Below are 17,436 nucleotides of genomic sequence, written 5' to 3'. Positions count from 1 at the left end.
TGCTTGTCGTTTCCTCTCCACCCGCCGTGGTTTGTGGGCATCCGTCCATCCTCCTTCTGTCGGGATTTCTTGAGCCCCCCAGTCGCTCTCTCCATGCTGGGTGCAGCAGAGTCCCTGCCCAGGAGCTGCGTCTTTGTGGAGGAATCCTTCCACCGGACACGTAAAACAAGGCAGGAGAAGGGGTGGGGAGTGCTGGGGGTCTGGGTAGGGCCGCGGGCCTGGCCCCACCGGTAAGATGACACTTTAGTGGCGAGCTGAGGACATGAGGGGCGGGCACTTTGGATAACCGGGGAAGGACCCTGGTGCAGAAGTGCTGGGGGCAGAATGGAGAGTCCTGCAGCTGGAGGGGCGCGAGGCCGAGAGGAGTGTGTGTGGGGGGGGCGTGAACCATGGGCTTGGGCAGCGGGAGCGCAGAGGCCCAGCGAGGCTGCGGGAAGGACTGAACGGGGGAAGCGTGGAAGGTTTTGAGCAGAGGAGTGATGCGATTTGACTGAGGTTTCGCAAGCACCCTGGCCGCGGTGTTCACTGGTGACACGAAGCCCCAGGAAATGCTGTCAGCTTTGACCTAAATGTATTTTCTTGAGAAGGAATTCTAAAGCACTGGTGATATACACATTTCTGTTAAAGAAACATGAGTTCTTATAATTTATAATATGTCATACTCTAGTCTGAGAAACACTAAGCAAAGGATTAAAAGTTTAAGTGGGTCAAAAGAATTAATTTGGGCTGGCCACGGTGGCTCAGTGGCTGAGTTCTCACCTGCTATGCCAGAGACTTGGGTTCCATTCCTAGTGCCTGCCCATGCAAAATAAAAGAATTAATTTTAACTTGTGCCTTGGCAGTACAATTTTTAGGAAAAACGAACACTTCCCTCTCTTGGTGTGTCTTGTCTCTTTGGACACTCAGACCCCACTCAGCTTGGCTCCTGATCCTCTCGAGCCCTGTCTCGGGAGCCGCTGAGGGCTTAGGACATGGCGACTGGATAGGAATGACCTCTGGACACGGGGACGGAATGGGAACGGCCTCCCGACTCGGGGACACGATGAGGACGGCTTCTGGACTAGGGGATGCAATGGGAACGGCCTCCGGACACGGAGACAGAATGGGAACGGCCTCCGGACATGGGAATGCAACGAGAATGGCCTCCGTTATAGTGAGAGGCAGGTATGAGGGGCCTTCCCCTGGAGCGCTTCCATTGCAGGGCAGGTGAGCACAGCAGGCAGGGAAGGCGGGAGTGCGCTCAGCTTCCCCAAGAGCCATGGAGGACACCTACAGCTCGTTGAGCACGCAGGATTGTCTGGGAATTTTAGAATACAGCGCATGGGAACTTGGCAGATGGCTCAAAGGGGCCTCCTGACTGGGAGGGGCGCCCGGCAGGAGAGCTGTCTATGTGCTCATGGAACTGAGAGCGCCGCGGCAGAGATAGGACATAAAATGAGTTCCTTGGAAGAAATGTGTGGAGGTTTGGAACAGGGCACTAAGCCAGTGCTCCTTTGACTCCCTTCCTGCCCCTGGATGTTCTTTCTTGTCTCCCTGGGGGAAAACTGGAAGGGCTGCCTGGAAGAGGCGTTCCCCAGATGAGTGACTCTGCCAGTCTCGGCACGGGGTATCCACATGCAGTGCTGGAAAGGGTTAGATGTTTACTAGGTGGGATCTGAGGGGTTCCCAGCCTGCCCTGCAGGAGGGGCCCCAAGGTGGCCAGGCTCACCTGGTGCAGATGAGACCAGAGAGGGCCCTGGGTGCCATCCCCAGCCCCTTCTGTAGACACCAGCCACGTGGTCCTGCACTTTTATAGTTGTTTGTTTTTTGTGCTTCCAAGACTCACAAACAGCTTGTGAAGTGGCAGAGTCTGTTTGCACGTTTGTTTGTAACTGCTATCCTCAGGCCCAGTAAAATTCAGACCCTAGCACAGGGCTTCAGAGATCAAGAGACATTGAGTGAGTACTTTTCCGGTGATATTCACACAGGACTTGAAGGTGTAACATATTTCATGCTTTTCTTCTGTGATTTCTTATTAGTATCACATTCTTATATCTACTTTGAGCAAAAAATCATTTCCAGTAACTGTTTTCTGAGAACCTACTGATCAATGGAAGCAGCTCAGCTGGTTTATTCGGTTCCAGACTGCTGTGTGTGGCTGGCACGGCTGAGCTGCTCCCCCGAAGGCCGGAGCAGGCAGTGCCGTGCCCGCAGCACGCGCTTCAGTCCTTCTAACCCACCGTACAATAGCAAGAAAAACGTCTCATGTTTATTTTTATTTTCCCCAACCATTCTAGACGTTTCACAGAGGGTGGCAAAAGAATGTATTAGCTCGTTGGAATGAGAGTTTCAGGTCACGTGGTTTCATTAGCGCCACGGAGGGTGGGAAAAGCATTTCCTGGGTGCAGGCACTCGCCCGCCCTCCTGCAGAACCGCCTTCATCTTCGTTCTTCATACTGATGGTTGAATACGTAATTATACCATTCCAGAAGGGGCCCATAGATTCTCTTTTGACTTTTTCCTTCAAAGCTATATCTAATTATTTATCCATATTTATGTATAAAAATCTGTTATCATTTCAAGGGAGAAGTAGCTTGAGGCGTGAATTATAACTGTAGTATTTTAGTTTTTGAAAATACAATCCAATAGCAATACTACAAAATGGAATTCAGTAGAGGCGGGTGGATTGGTGGTGCATGGGTACTTGTTATATTTAGTCTTACCTTGTTGATATTTATTATGTTATTTCAAGTGTGACAGCTAGTTTAAGCATGCTTGTGAGGGAAGGAAATTTCTGTTCTTCTGATTAACAATAAATACAATCTTTGCTCCTATCAGAATGTTGTAGATTACATGAAATTCAATTTAAAATAACTTAAAGGACATAAAGTTATTATTTCCCGTAAGGAGGTAGAGTGGCTTGGACGTGGTGTGCCCAGTGCTCAGCTGCCTCTTGGGCCTCAGGTCCTTCTCGCCCCACTTTGGCCCCTGCCCACCTAGCCTCCGGGCCCCAAGCTGTGGGCACTGCACACGGGAGCAGGGGGTCTGAGTGGAGCCCAAGCACAGCTTCCCGTCCAGGCCTGTGTGGGTGAGGAGAGGGTCCCCGGGGACCCCAGGCCGGCCCCACGTCCACCCCGCCGCTCCTGGGTGGTGAACCGAGGCCCAGCTGTTTCTCCACAGGAGGCGAGTGGGTCTCAGCGGCTGCACCAGCGTCACTGCCTCGGTCGGCATCGCTATTTTCACAGGGGCCACAGGGAGCCTTCCTCACCTTTTCCTTCAGCATTTGAATTTGCTCCGCCCTAAGTGTGCTCCAGGCTCTGAGGCCCTCAAGTCAGAACCAAGAAAGGCAAAGTGCCAGCTGACCCATCTGTGCGCCTGTCCGCACACTTGAAAACACTGTTTGTCGCTTTTTGGCACTTACTCCTGGGGAATCACAGGCAGGAACTTTTCTGCATTTGCAATTTAATTTGGATATGTGGGTACCAGACATTGAGAGACACTGGGATTTGTCTTTGTGAATCCACGGCAGCCCCAAGAGCCCAGAAATACCTCCCTTGGTAGGCAATTTAATAAGAAAACTTTTCTCCCCAGTTCCGTCATGCACTTCCCATATCCTAAAAAAAGAGCATCTCACAGTGATGCAGGCAGTTTTGAATCTTATTAACAACAGTAGTAATAGCAGCTGACCCTTGGTTTGCCCTTCATGGTCCTCAGAGCATGGGGAAAGCTGCATTTAACCCTCATGCCCTGTGCAGGGAGCAGTGAGGGGCCTGGGCTCGTTCACTGGTGGGAAGGGTCCAGAGAGGCTGGGGGAGCTCTCTGAGGACACAGGGCCCATGCCCGGGCAGGAGGCGAGCCAGCCCTGGCCTGCCTGTCCTTCCTGGCTCCTTCACCCCAATGTGTAAATACAGAGTCCTGTGGTTTCACTTGAAGCTGGAGAGGAGGTGGAGGTTCCAGTGAGCATGGTGGGAAGAGGCTTATTAATTAAAATAGCAGAGACCCCAGGGTGCAGTTACGAAAGCGAGTGCAGCTCAGGTATTTTAAAGTCCATCTCAGTGACCTGCTCTGCAGAGTGAACACAGTACCTGAGAGCTTAAATTTTGCTGTTGGACACACTCGGGTAGAAATTCTCCCTCTGACATCTGCCTGATGTGCAAGCTAAAATGCTTTCGTCAGTTATCTGAATCAGAATCTCCTCACTTATCAAGTTGGAACCATAAGTCTTATCTGGTAGAATTGTGGGGATTAAATCAAACAATATCGGTAAAGACTCCAGCATGGTAATTAAATCAAGGAAACACCCAGCAGATGGTAGCTGTATAACTGTTAATAGTGAATGAGGAAATATTAAGTCCGTGATACACCTCCCCGGTTATGCCTTTTCCAATCTGCACTACACGATAGAAGGGAAACATGGAAAATGCCAAATTTGTGAGAAGTTAATGACTTATGACTTTTCCACTTTGTGAAACTTTCACTGCCTAAGACCAGTGATAAGATTCTGAAAGTATCTCGTCTTCCCTCCAACACCTTACCTTTAACAAATGTGGAAAGCCACTCTACTGTCTCCCGTATCAGTGCCCATTGATTATTTCACTATTTTCTAAATGCGGATGTGTGTGTGTGTGTTGAGCCAAGCAGGTTTTTCTCCAGGATCCCTCAATAAAAAGTAGAGTTAGCCTTCTTTATCTAGCAGGAGAATCCTAGAATTGCCAAATGACTTGAGAACAAGAATGTCCACCCAAAGCGGTCAAGTCTTCATTTAAATGCTCCTTTGTCACTTGCTGTTGTATCCTCGGGATGTGACTTAGCAAACGATGTCAGGCAGACTCGTGAGAATGGCACATTAGTGCTCAGCTGTGACAAGTTATGCTCAGCCCTGCCACCAGAGGCCATGCAGAATCCCTGGGAACAAAAAAAAAAAATGAAACTTATAGTCACTATTCCATATAATTAGGACAAAAGAGCATTCTGACCTCCACTATGGAAGCACATTTCAGCAAGTGGCCGGATTAATTTCACATTATACTTTCTGCACAAAATAAAGAGAGAAAAGGAGATATCTAAAATTTGTGCCAACATGTCACTGATTGAGGCAATTTGGGATGCCTTCCTCAAATACAGTTTTTCGTTCTACTGCACTCTACTTGATTTACTTCTGGGTCGATATATTCTCTTTTCCCTCTTTCATGAATACCAAATTCTTCTTCTGTAGATTTCTAAACTTTGTTTTTATGCCAGCCATATACAGAATATTTACAGTGCCATTTTTCTTTATATAAGAAATATCGAAGAAAGTAGATTTTCTAGTCAGATAAATTTTTGTTTATTGATCCTTATTTAATTTTTGAATTGCATTTTATATTCTTGAGACAAAAAGACAACTTCAAATATTTGTCTTTTAAGGACTCTTCAGTCTTAGGGACCTTAAGATCCTATTTCCTGTTCGGAATGCTCCAGAATGCTATCGTTTTAAAAGTTGTGAAGCAGAAATCTTCACCCAAGTACAGCAAACATTCCCTGGTGGTTGACTGAGTCCAACACCTTTTAGTAAAGGACAATTTAGAAAACATCCAGAGTGGGTCTGTGTGTAAGAAGAGGTAGCACTAATGGTTTTCTAGAGGGTAAAGCTTTCTAAAGCAGGCAGGGATTCTCCTATTATCTACATTTTACTGCATGTGACTTAATCCTGTACCATGGATTTAAGTGCTGTGTACATGCTGCTGAGCCCAAAGTCATGGGCTAAATTTCCCCCCTAAGCTCCAGGCTTCTGTAAGTAGCCATCCAATGGATATCTCAGTTGCAGACATAATGGGAGCGAAAGAAACCCCCAATCCAACTTTTGATTCTTCACAGCCATCTCTGCCACTATAGATACACAAGTAGTTTCTCCCCAACTCAATAAATTACGCCACTCTTCTCTCAGTTGCTGAGGTCAAAAACCAGGTGACATCCTGGGTTTTCTTATTTCCCTCACCTCAATGGTCAACCATCTGCTGAATGGTTTTTGCTCCCATATGCATGTGCTTGTGTCCAATTCCAATGTCATCATCATAGTCAAAGCCCCTCACATCTTGCAACAGCTTTCTCTGTCTCTCTGCTTCTGCTCTTGTCCCACACAATTTATTTTCTACAGAGTAGCCAGAGCCGTATTTTAAGAAATACTGATCAGAACCCTTCCACTTTTGGCCACAAGGTAATGGTTGATGTGAGAACATAGCCTCACCTTCCCAGCCTTCTGCAGGAACAACTATAAAAGCTGTATTAAGAACAACAGTGGTCAGGTAGGACAAGTGTTGAAGACGGCAGGGAGGTGGGCACACCGAGGCTTGCCCGGTATGATTTTCACTCGGGTGATTTTCCTGTTTGAAATGCAGAGAATAGTGGTAATTGCCATCAGAGCCTGGCAGCATCCTTGCTCTTGGAAGGACACAAGTGGAAGTTTAAGGATAACCAAGAGATGAGGACTTGAGCAGGAGAAGAGAAATGCAGGGATGTATGCCCCAAATCCTGGGTGCACTTTTCTGCTGAAACATTTTGTGGGTGCTAAGCTGTGCATGAGACTTTAGAAAACCCACACGAAGCAGGAGCTGGGAAGCTAAAGGTGTGAGTGGTTTTGTGGTGCTAGGGATATGGAGGTTAGAGTTCAGGGCCTGAGAAGAAGAGGCTGGGTGAGCACCTCAGGGCTGCAGCTGAGGTTCCAGAAGGTCCAGGGTTAGGGTGAAAATTAATAGGTCCTAACAATACCTAAGACCTGACTTTAAATGACCAAGATGGTCTGCCAATACTCGACAGAAGAACATTAAATCTTTTATAGAGGAAGAAAATATTTGCCAGAACTTCTACAACCTTCACACTTAATGTCAAGCATTTTGTTAAAAACTACCGGGTTGCCAAGCAAACAAACAAAACAACACCATTATAGATGTGAATCCATGAAAACAAACAGCGAAACTAAACCTCCAGGTGATCTTACATGGAACTTGAAAATAAGTTTAATTACTATATCTAGAAAATAAAGAGAATTTGGCCAGATAAATGCAATCTATAAAATAATTAAAGAGGAATTCTAGATTTGAAAAGTTAACTGCTAAAAAACGGATTAAAATTTGGTATTTGGATTTAATAGCATATCAGAATAGCAGAAAAGAGGGAGAGTGGACTGGAAGTTGGCAGGTAAAAAATCTGATTCAGGCACTAAGTGAAGGAAATAGAAAATCCAAAGGAAGGCAGGAGGCTTATGGGGCATTGTGAAAAATTTAAAATTTCTATAACTTGAATTTCAGAATTAGGAGAGAATGGATTAGAAGTGATACTTGAGGAAATACTGGCTGCGATTTTCCTAAACTGAAAAATAAGGCATCAAACCATAAATTACCTCAAAGGACAAAAGAAAAGAAAAGCTTCACCAATCACATCACAGTAAAACCACAGAACACCAAAGATGGAGAAAAAATCTTAAAACAGCTAGAGGAAAGGACACACCTGCCCTAAAGGAACTATGATGAGATGGACAGCTAACATCTCAGGGAAAACCATGCAGATAGAAGAAAATGGAAGGGCTGTAAGAGGGTAACTGCCCACCTGGAATTCTATACCCAAAGAAAATGTCCTTTAAAAATAAGGATGCTTTAGACAAATGAAAACTGGTAGAATTTGTCAGAAGAAGATCCTGTGGGAGGGGGGGTACTTCTAGAAGGAAAAACAACTACACTGGGAAATGCAAATGAATATTCAAAATAAATGCAATATTATCGTTCAGGTTTTAAAGTATATCTATAACTAAAATATATCAAAAGCATAAAAGATGGTGGTCTGTGGAGTTATTTTGCACAATCCTGAAAAGGGTAAAAGTATTATTACTACTCAAGGATGCATGCTGTAATCTCTAGGGTTCCTACTGAAAGAATAGAAAAATAATATATGACTATCAAGCTAATAGAGGATACACTGAAATATTAAAAATACTTGGTTACTCCAAAAGAAGGGAGATAAAGGGTGAAAAACTGGGATTAAAAACGAATGCATTCATTATATGTAATCAGAATTAGTATGCCAATTAAAAGAAAAATACTATAAGTTTCATAAGAAAAAAAAGCCTAAATACATGCAACTTACAAGAGATGCCCCTTAAATATGAACACGTAGAAATTTTGAAAGTGGTAGAAAAAAGGTATGCCACGTGTGCCAGTTTGAAGATCTTAGTACCTCAGAAAAGCTGTGTCCTTTAATCCTCATTCAGTATTGCTGGGTGGAATCTTTTTTATTGTTTCCATGGAGATGAGACCCACCCAATTGTGGGTGGTAGCTTTGATTAGGTGGTTTCCATGGAGATGTGTCTCCACCCATGCAAGGTGTTCTGGTTTGCTAGCTGCCGGAATACAACACACCAGAGACAGATTGGCTTTTAATAAAAGGGGATTTATTTTGTTGGTTCTTCAGAGGAAAGGCAGCTAACTTTCCACTGAGGTTCTTTCTTACGTGGAAGGCACAGGATGGTCTCTGCTGGTCTTCTCTCCAGGCCCCTGGGTTCAAACAACTTTCCCCGGGGCGACTTCTTTCTGCATCTCCAAAGGCCTGGTCTGAGCTGCGAGTGCTGGGATGAGGAATGCCAAGCAGCTTAAACTGTGCTACATTGCGTTCTGTCATTTAAGCACCAGCCAATTAAATCAAACACCATTCATTGCAGCAGACATCTCCTAGCCGACTGCAGATGTAATTAGCAACAGATGAGATTCACCTACCATTGGCTCATGTCCACAGCAACAGAACTAGGTGCCTTCACCTGGCCAAGTTGACAACTGAATCTAACTACCACACAAGGTGAGGTTGCTACTGGAGTCTTTTAAAAGGAAACCATTTTGGAAAAAGCTCAGTGCTGACAGAGCCCACCCAGCCAGAGACCTTCGGAGATGAAGAAAGAAAGTGCCCCCGGGGGAGCTTCATGAAACGATAAGCCAGAGACCCCAGCAGATGTCACCAGGTACCTTCCCAGCTGACAGAGCTGTTGTGGACCCATCTGCCTTTCCTGAAGTGAGGTATCTTTCCCTGGATGACTTAGTTTGGACAATTTTATAGGTTTAGAAGTGTAAACTTGCAATTTACTAAATTCCTCTTTTAAACGTCATTCTGTTTCTCTTATATTGTATTCTGGCAGATTTTATAAATTAAAACAGGTTTTGGTACCAGAGAAGTGGAGAGCTGCTGCTGTTTGCAAATACCAAATATGTTGGAATGGCTTTTTAAATGGATAAGGAGAAGATTTTGGAGGAGTTGTGAGCAGCTTGATAGAGAAGGCATAGGGTGCTATCTAGAGACTGTTGGTAGAAGTGTAGACTCTAAAAATACTTCTGGTGAGGCTTTAGACATGTGTTATTGCAAACTGGAAGGGGAAGCAATCCTTGTTTTAAAGTGGCAAAGAATCTGGCAAAATTGACCACTGTTTTTTAGATAGAAGGCAGATTTCAAATGCTAGGAACTTGGATATTTAGCCGAAGAGATTTCCAAATTAAATGTGGAAAGTGCACCCTGGTGTCTCCTCACATCTTATAGTGAAATGTAACAGGAAAGAAGTAAGCTGAGAACTGAAATCTTGGGTACAGAGAAACCAGGAATTGATACTGTGAAAAATTCTGAGCTTCCAAAAACGAAGACCCCAGAGAATAGTGCCCCATGTGAGGATTTAATGATCATGGAAATAGCCATTTCAGAAAAGGCCAGGACTGGAGATGGAGTTATCCAGGAAAGATTTGGGAAAACCTTATCGTCTGATGGGCATGATCCCAACATACTGCGTAGAAAACCAACAAGAGTGTTGTGGGATCTTTATAAACAGAACCACTGCCAGTCTGGACTAAAAGGGGCAGAAAAGGGACAAATTGAAGGAAAATTCACTTTGGAGGCAGAACCATGAAAGTTAAGGTCTGAAGCCAAGGAATCTTGGGCAGGAGAGCAGACCCACCCTTTTATGGAGAGGGCGAGTTTGCCCTGAAGCAGAGGGTGGGCCTTCGCTTTGCTGATCCAGAAGAGCTGTGCCAGCCCAGGCCTTGGAGCGGTAAGAGCACATTCCTTGGAGACTTGGGGGAGCCTGGCTGCCACACCACTGCTATGGGGAGGTTGAGAGTGTGCCCCAGAGATGGCAGAGAGCCCAGGTGCAGCTCTGCTGGTTGGAGAGGGTGGAGCTGAGAAAAAAGTGGTGTCCCCAATGAGCCCCAAGGTTGCATTCGGAGAGATTCCAAGGGCCTGCGTATGCCCTTGGAAAGGGTGGGACTGCTGCTTTCTAAAGCCCAGAAAATAAATGACTCTTAGTCTTTGAAAGCTATTGGAGTTTGCCCTACAGGTTTTCAGAACTGTTTGCATCCAATGAACCCTGTGTTCCTTCCAATTTCTCCCTATGAAAATGGGAATATGTATCCTTTGACTGCCCCTCCTTTGTATATTGGCAGCAAATAACTTGTTCTGAGTTTTACAGGTCCAGAACTAGAGGAGAATTTTGCCTTAGGACAGACCATGCCTGTAGCTGACTCTGATGAGATCTTGTACTGTTTCTGACTTTGTATTGTTACTGGAATGGTTTAAGGCTTTCTGATAATGTTATGGAATGAATGTATTTTGCATTTGCAAAAGGTGGAATGTGCCAGTTGGAAGCTAGTATGTACCCCAGAAAAGCTATATCCTATAACCTTCATCCAATATTGCTGGGTGGGATCATTTTGATTGTTTCCATGGAGATGTGACCCACCCACTTGTGGGTGGTAACTTTGATTAGGTGGTTTCCATGGAGACATGTCTCCACCCATTCAAGGTGGGGTTGCTACTGGAGCCCTTTAAGAGGAAACCATTTTGGAAGAAGCTCAGTGCTGACAGACTCCACCAAGCCAGAGACCTTCGGAGATGAAGAAAGAAAGTGCCCCCGGGGGAGCTTCATGAAACGACAAGCTAGAGACCCCAGCAGACATCACCATGTGCCTTCCCAGCTGACAGAGCTGTTCTGGACCCATCTGCTTTTCGTGAACAAAGTTATCTTTCAAAGGATGCCTTAGTTTGGACATTTTTATAGGCTTAGAACTGTGAACTAGCAATGTAATAATTCCCCCTTTTAAAAGGCATTCCATCTTTATGCATTTTAATGCATTCCGGCGGCTTTTGTGAACAAAAACACCATGCAAACACTAATCAAAAGAAAGCGTATATACTTATGCTAATGTCACCAAAATCAAGCTGAAGCCTATGATTAGAGATGAAGAGGGCAATGCATAAATATTAAACTAATCAATTCAAAGGGAATGTATAAATTTCCTAAATTTTAATGCATGTAGTAAAATAACTTCAGGTATATGAAGCAATCATGAAAACTCAGCAAAGTAACCAACAACTCCCACATTACAGTGAGAAACGTTAACATACTTTTTTCAGTAGCTGACAATAAGCTGATAAAAGAAAATCAATTAGGATTTAAACAATTTGCATAACAAAATTGACCTATTTGACATGTGGAGAACATTATTGCCAACAATTTTAGAAATACATTCTTTTAATGTGCACATGAAATATTTACTAAAATGGTCCAGTTGTTGGACCATAAGGAAAATCTTGACAAATTTCAAAGTATTGAAATTAAATAAAGTATGTTCTCTGACCATAGTGGAATTATACTAGACATCAATAATAGAAAAAAAAACTCAAAAGAAATCTTAAATATTTGACAGTAAATTTATAGTGGGTTCTAAATAACCTCTGATTAAAATTAGAATAGCTGAGAAGACCACAGACATCTCGGAATTGGTGGGATGATGCTAAAGCTGTGCTTGGAAGAAAATGTGGAGTATTGAATGCAGAAGAATGAAAAGCTGAAAAGTAATTATCTAAACTTCTTACTAATCTATAAGAAGAATATCAAAGCAAGTATAGGCAGGGAAATAATAAATATAAAAGCCCATTATAGATATAAATAAACAATACCAAAATATATAAAAATCAATTGTATTTCTATATACCCCAATCAACCAATTAGGTAGTATAATGTGATACTCCTGTAAACCAATAAAGAATGACTGGAATTGATTTGAAAAATCCTGAAAACTGACAATAACAATTGTCCTTAGGATGTTGACAAATAGAACTCTCGTAAACTACTCCTGGTAGTATAAGGTGATAAAAGGAAACTATTTGGTAGTATTTGCTAAAGCTATACATATCCTATGGGCCAGCAAGTCCCAAGAAAAATAAAAACACATGTTTACCAAAATACACATGCCCAGATGTTCAGAGAAGCTTTATTGGTAGCAGCCAATAATTGGAAATAATGTAAATATGCATCAGCCATGGAATGGGAACATCAGTGCTTCACATGACCGCATGGGCGTGTCTCCCAGATAGAATGGTGAATTAAAGAAATCACAAAGGGACTTCTGGGAAGATGGCCAACTGGGGTGGCTCGAGCTCAGCCCTGCTCCACAGAAAAGGTAGAGAAGGGACAGGAGGGCGACTTCGGCGGCGATTCAGAGTGCAGCTGCTGTGGAGGAGCTTCTCCGCCACATGCAGCAGCCCTGGTTGCAGTGTTTCTGAGAGGAGGCGCGAAGGCACGGAGGGGTGGGAGTGCACGGACAGGAGTCGGGGACTAGGAAGCGAACCAGGCTGCATTCCTTGGGCGCTACCCTCACCAGCGCAGCCCCGTGACCGGTGACTCACCCCACACCCCAAGCACGTGAACCCCTCACCCACTCCCATTCTCCCCACTCCAGGTGCCCCCACCCCACCAGCCCCAGTGCATGTACCTGCTCCCCACCCCCACCCCACGTGCAGCCCAACCCACCTCTCCTGAACCTTCCTGAGCACTACCTCCCCCTCCCTTCTCCCTCCAGGTTGTTGCCAGCACATAAAGGCTGCAGGCACTGACCTCCATACCCAGGTCACCCCCACACCACCACTGCCCATAGTGTCGCACAGCCTCACCCTGCCCTCCCTGAGCTCAGTACACTCGTTTCTGCACTCCCAGGCCCATGCATGCGCACGGGCCCCCAATCACGTCATTCATTCTGGAACCGCACTTTACAGCAGTCCTAGAACCATGCATGTGCACAACCCTTAGACTCACTTCCCAGTGCTGAGAAAGTGCAGACCTGCGCAGCCGGGTCACATCTGTCCCCAACCCATGAAGGTGTAATGCCGACCTGCTGCCCCAGCTCTACACATGTGCACAAAGGGCCCCACGCCCTAGACCAGCGCACACCAGGGTTACGCCCCCCAGACAGGTGCACCCGCACAGCTACATCCTCCCTGGCCTCTGGGCACCCATGTTCACAAGCATCAGTGTAACATCCCCAACCTGTCCTGAAACAAATCACCATACTGAGTGCCCCACCCCGTACCCTGCTCCATGCTGTACAACCATCCTGCAAACACAAGGCCTACTGTGTGACTACTGAAAGAAATCAACTCCCAAAGTAAATCAATCAAGATATTGACATGTGATGAAGACAGCAGAAGATCACTAAGCTGCAGACAGATAAAGCCCTGCCTAATGACCAAATTAAAACACCAGAGGAGACGGACGTTGGAACAGCTAATCAAAGATGCTTGTACCACTCTACTTAATAAAGTAAGTGGGACAGTAAATGACAAAGGAGATTAAGAAGTCAGTAGAAGAGCACAAAGGGGAATTTGCAAGAATAAATAGAAAAATAGCAGAAATCACAGAGATTAAAGATTCTGTTGACCAAATAAAAACATCCTAGAGACACACAACAACAGATTCAAAGAGACAGAAGAAAGAATAAGTGATATAGAGGACAGGATAACTGACTTTGAAGACTCAAAACAGCAAATGGCAAACTCTACCTAACTCATTTAATGAAGCTACTATCATTCTAATACCAAAACTGGGTAAAGATGCTATAAAAAAAGAAAATCACAGGCCAATCTCCCTAATGAACATAGATGCAAAAATTCTTAATATAATATTAGCAAATCGAATCCAACAACACATTAATAGAATTATACACTATGACCAAGTGGAATTTATGCAAAGAATGCAAGGATGATTCAACACAAGAAAATCAATTAATGTAATACAGCACATTAACCAATCAAAAGGGAAAAAACACATGATCATCTCAATTGATGCTGAAAAGACATTCAACACAATTCAGCATCCTTTTCTGATAAAAACACTTGAAAAGATAGGAATCAAAGGAAACTACCTTAATATGATAAAGGCAATATATGAAAAACTAATAACCAGCATTGTACTCAATGGAGAGAGACTGAAATCTTTCCCCCTAAGATCAGGAACAAGAAGACAAGGAACAAGACCACTATTATTCAACACTGTGCTAGAAGTTCTAGCTAGAGCAATCAAGCAGGACAAAGAAATAAAAGGCATCCAAATTGGAAAGGAAGAAATAAAACTCTCATTATTTGCACATGATATGATACTATATTTGGAAGATCCTGATAAATCTACAGTAAAGTTACTTGAGCTAATAAACAAATTCAGCAAAGTGGCAGGATATAAAATTTGTGTGTAAAAGTCAATAACATTTCTATACACAAGCAATGATTTAGCTGATGAGTCAATTAAGGAAAAAATTCCATTCCAAATAGCAACTAAAAGAATCGAGTACTTAGGAATGAACTTAACCAGGTACATAAAGGACGTGTACACAGAAAACTACATAATGCTAAAAGAAATCAAAGGAGTTCTAAATAGGTGGAAAGACACCCCCAGCTCATGGATAGGAAGGCTAAATATAGCTAAGATGTCAATTCTCCCAAAATTGATTTACAGATTCAACATAGTACCAATAAAAAATCCAACAACCTACTATGAAGATTTGGAAAAGCTAACCTCTAAATTCATCTGGAAGGGAAAGAGACCCCAAATAGCTAAAAGCATCCTAAAAAGAAGGGAGGATTAATACTCCCTGACTTTAAAACCTATTATAAAGCCACAGTGGTCAAAACAGCATGGTACTGGCACAAAGACAGAAGCATTGACCAATGGAATCTAATCAAGAGTACAGAAATAACCACCAAATCTATGGTCAACTGATTTTTGACAAATCCTCTGAATTGGGACAAAATGGTCTTTTCAATAATTGGGCATGGAAGAACTGGATATCAATAGCCAAGAGAATGAAAGAGGACCCCTATCTTACACCCTACACTAAAATTAACTCAAAGTGGATCAAGCACCTAAATATAAGAACTAGCACCATAAAGCTTATGGAAGAAAATGCAGGGAAACATCTTCAAGACCTAGTAATAGGTCTTGTAAGTAGCTTCCTAAACTTTACACCCAAAGCACAAGCAGCAAAAGAAAAAATAGATAAGTGGGAACTTCTCAAAATCAAATCCTTCTGCACCTCAAGACTTTGTCAAAAAGTTGAAGAGGCATCCAACTCAATGGGAGAAAATATTTGGAAATCACATATTGGGCAAAGGTTTGATTTCCTGTATATGCAAAGAAATCATACAACTCAACAACAAAAGGACAAACAATCCAATTATAAAAGGGGCTAAAGATATGAATAGGCATTTTTCTGAAGAGCAAATACAGATGGCTCAAAAGCACATGAAGAGATGCTCATTTTCATAGTCTATAAGGGAAATGCAGATCAAGACTACAGTGAGATACCACTTCACACCTATAAGAATGGCTGTTATTAAACAGGAGACTGTGAATGTTGGAGAAACTGGGACATTTATGCACTGCTGGTGGGAATGTATAATGGTGCAGCCACTGTGAAAGACTGTTTGGCGGTTCCTTATGAAATTAAATATTGAGTTGCCCTATGGCCCAGCAATGACAACTACTTGGTATATGTCCAGGAGAGTTGAAAGCAACGACACAGATGGACATTTGCACACTGATGTTCATAGCAGCATTATTTACCATCACCAAAAGATGGAAACAAATGAAATGCCCATTAACAGACGAGGGGATCAAGAAAGTGTGGTATATACATACGATGGAATATTATGCCTCAGTGAGACAAAATGATGTCCTGAAGCACATGACAAGATGGATGAGTCTTGAGGACATAATGCTGAACAAAATTAGCCAGACACACAAGAAAAGATACTGTATGATTCCACTTTTATGACCAGCAAAGAGGTATAATCAGAGGCTTATAATACAGAGTATAGGGGACTTAGAGATACAGAGAAGCTAGAGATGGGTGAACCGTTACTAATGAGGTTGAACTCCAATGTAAGGGAATAGATAGACGTGAAGGTGGTTCGCTAGTGGGTCTAGAAGTAATATTACCATATTGAAGATGAACAAGATTGAAAGGGGTTGTATAGACCTACGTATCCCACTGATTAACACTATAAATATGAATTAGTTCTTGCAAGAATTACTTCAAAGATATGAGTCTTGTACAAAGAGTGTTTAAGTCCAGGGTAAAGGGGGAAAACTGCTATTGCATATTATGAGCTATGTTTGAAAGGAAACCATCAGCACTACCACAGCAACAGCAGAGGTAAATAATGGGGAGAAGGACAAGAGTTAAGAGGAGGTTTAGATTTCCTATGTGACGAGGATGTGCTTTTTGGTTTTTTGTCTCTTGGAAACAATGAAGTTATCTAAAGTTGAGAATGTTGATGGACTGTGGACTTTGAGCATTATACATGATGCCTGATGAATGCTGGTGACTGAAGGATGCACTGACGGAGAAGTAGATTGGCAAACAATGGTGTATACTTATGAACGAAAGTTGTACTGCTACACAAAGGAACAAAGTCATGAGGCATGCAACAATGTGAATGAACATGTGGGACATTTGGTGAGACAAAATAAGCCAGAAACAAAAGAACAACAATGGTTTGGTCACCTCTAGAAATTATAAGGAAACAGGGGCCTAGGTTGTAAGCTTTTAGAGCAAACACAATAAGTCCAGAGTGGTGATTATTATTTCTGGATTTTGAGAGGCTGTTTTATATATATATATATATATATATATAACACCTGATATTTAGAGATAAGAATGAAGCCAAACAGGTTGGGGTTAAAGTAATTCAGAACACAGGTAAGGAAGATAGTGTCTATGTTTTAGACCATAAGGGTTCCAGCACTAGAGTAACTTTCCAGACTCCTTCAGGCTCCAGATAGGTTCCTGCTCCAGATAAGTCCTGAAACCTAGCCCAGCCTCTCCAGAACATCACATAAGTCCATATCCCTACCCCATATTAGTAACAGACCCTTCCAATGTCAAAAATTTAGAATGGCTGTAGCCCAAACATCCCTGAAGAGAGAGATAGAAAGATCAAAGGTGATGGTGGAGTTATACAGAGAAGATAGAACTTAACAAATGAATATGAATGCTGAATCATTAAATTGATATCTCTTTTAGTTTTCAGTATTTTAGAGCAGCTAGAAGTAAAAGCCTAATATTGTGAAATTGTAACCCATGTCAAAGTCTGAAGTATGTTCTACAACTAATTGTAGTGCTG

Source organism: Tamandua tetradactyla, chromosome 11 (genome assembly GCF_023851605.1).
Source record: "Tamandua tetradactyla isolate mTamTet1 chromosome 11, mTamTet1.pri, whole genome shotgun sequence".
NCBI lineage: Eukaryota > Metazoa > Chordata > Mammalia > Pilosa > Myrmecophagidae > Tamandua > Tamandua tetradactyla.
This window is presented reverse-complemented; position numbering follows the sequence as displayed.